At 35.9% G+C, this 1778-nt stretch overlaps 1 long non-coding RNA gene across 1 annotated transcript in view; it reads right to left on the bottom strand.

Annotated features, from left to right (window-relative positions):
* LOC128250341 (uncharacterized) overlaps positions 1-1463 on the bottom strand; it is a 6458-nt gene extending 4995 nt beyond the window's left edge. Inside the window, exons 1-2 of the long non-coding RNA XR_008266368.1 lie at positions 1323-1463; positions 414-490 (exon numbers count right to left, since the gene is read on the bottom strand). This is a non-coding gene — a long non-coding RNA (uncharacterized LOC128250341). The remainder of the gene's footprint in view (positions 1-413; positions 491-1322) is intronic.
* Between the last annotated feature and the right edge of the window lie 315 nt (positions 1464-1778).

Here is a 1778-nt window from a genome sequence, read left to right as displayed (position 1 = left end):
ATATATATATGTATATATATATATACTTATGATGCATATGATGTATATATAGACATTCATGTACACACATTCAAAGAAATATTCATACACACATGCACATGGCGATTTCTGTGCTGATGAAGATAAACAAGCCAGAAATCGCGATACACAGATACTGTTTTGAGCTGAGTGGGGGTGCAAGATTCCCTTGTTCGAAAATATAAGGACATAGATCGTGTCGTATACCCAGCTGGAAACGATGTCTCCTGGGGCTAAATTACAGCAACATTCTTCCTAAACCAGGACTACCATGTTATGCTGGCAAACAATCTTTACTACATACAGGGTTTTTATATATCAGTTCAATCTTACCCAGCAATTCTGGTTCATTTGGGGCAGATTCATATTCAGCTCGATATCAACAGAAATCTTACCTTAGTTCAGTCCTCCTACGTTTATTGGAGCAAACTGTTCCCCTCCTGGGTGCTTTCACGATGCTGTGGCACCGCATCTGTAAGAATGAGTGAGATAAAGACAAAGTGACAGAAAGATGGAAATAAAGAAGGCTCTATGACAAGGCCGGTGCTCTGTTTATTGATCCCTTGAAAGAAGGAAATGCAAAACTGACCCCCACTGGATTTGAACTCAGAATGTAAAAAGCATGAAGAACTGCCAAAAGGCTAATCTTTAACGCTCTAGCGATTCTATAAATCTGCTGCATATGACATTCCCTAACAGTAATGGAATGCTACAAGAGTTTAGGTGATAGAAGATGGCCTTTGAAAAAAAACATTTCGAAAATGCTCGCTAAATTTGACAAAGAGTTTTAAAAAGATTATCACATACTAAAACAAAATTATATTTTCCCATGATATCTCATGATAGGGCCGCTCATGTCACAACCCATAAATTATCACCACTGGCCGTTCGTGCACACTAAAACGATATGACAAGTGCATGACGTTGGGTTTTTATTTGTTTCAATTCTTTCATTTCCTGAAACCCAATCTTAATGGCATCAAATGCTAACAATGACAATAATGATAATAATGATAGTAACAGTAATAGTAGCAACAACAACAATAATAATAATAGTAACAGTAACAACAACAATAAAAGATGAATTATCACAAAATGGAACCGGGGAAATTTTTCAAAAAGCTAGTGGACAGAAGTGTGTGACGTTATTGATAAGAGCGATAAACTTCTAGAAATCTGATCAGAAGAACTTGTGAGTGATTTTGTTGCTAAAATGTTTTGCCAAAAATAGTTTTGGTTGTGTGAGAAACTGTACAAAATGCCCTCTTTAAATAAGACAATAGTTCGTCGCATGCTTGACTTACCTCCCTTGATCTTCGAATTCAGTTTCAGCTGTATTCATTGGACCAATGTGGAATTAAGTACTCGGCTCACAGACGCCAATTGTTACTCGGTTCTTGAGTCGAACCCATGATCCATTGACCCCGGGGCTAATACTTCAATTACAAGACCATACACTGTCAATGGATTTAATTTGTAATAAAAAATATTGGTTTAGTGAAGTCATTAGTTTTTCCTTGGTTTCTTTCTATTGTACTATAAGTCAGCTAGAACTGGACACAAAAACAGACATTTAGCATTTCGATATTCGATGAGAAATGTGTCGACGACAATCAGTCTGATAGTTTCCATGGCTTTACTGAAGAAGTATTTAATTTATGGTTAAAAAAAATTCAATGCATTTACATCAAGTTACAAATGTGCATGATGAGTATGATGAATTCTATAGAGCAATCAAAGCATTTTAAAACATGATATGA

This window comes from Octopus bimaculoides, chromosome 20 (assembly GCF_001194135.2).
Source record: "Octopus bimaculoides isolate UCB-OBI-ISO-001 chromosome 20, ASM119413v2, whole genome shotgun sequence".
Lineage (NCBI taxonomy): Eukaryota > Metazoa > Mollusca > Cephalopoda > Octopoda > Octopodidae > Octopus > Octopus bimaculoides.
The sequence above is the reverse complement of the archived record's forward strand: the minus strand, read 5'-3'. Positions and strand labels throughout refer to the sequence as shown.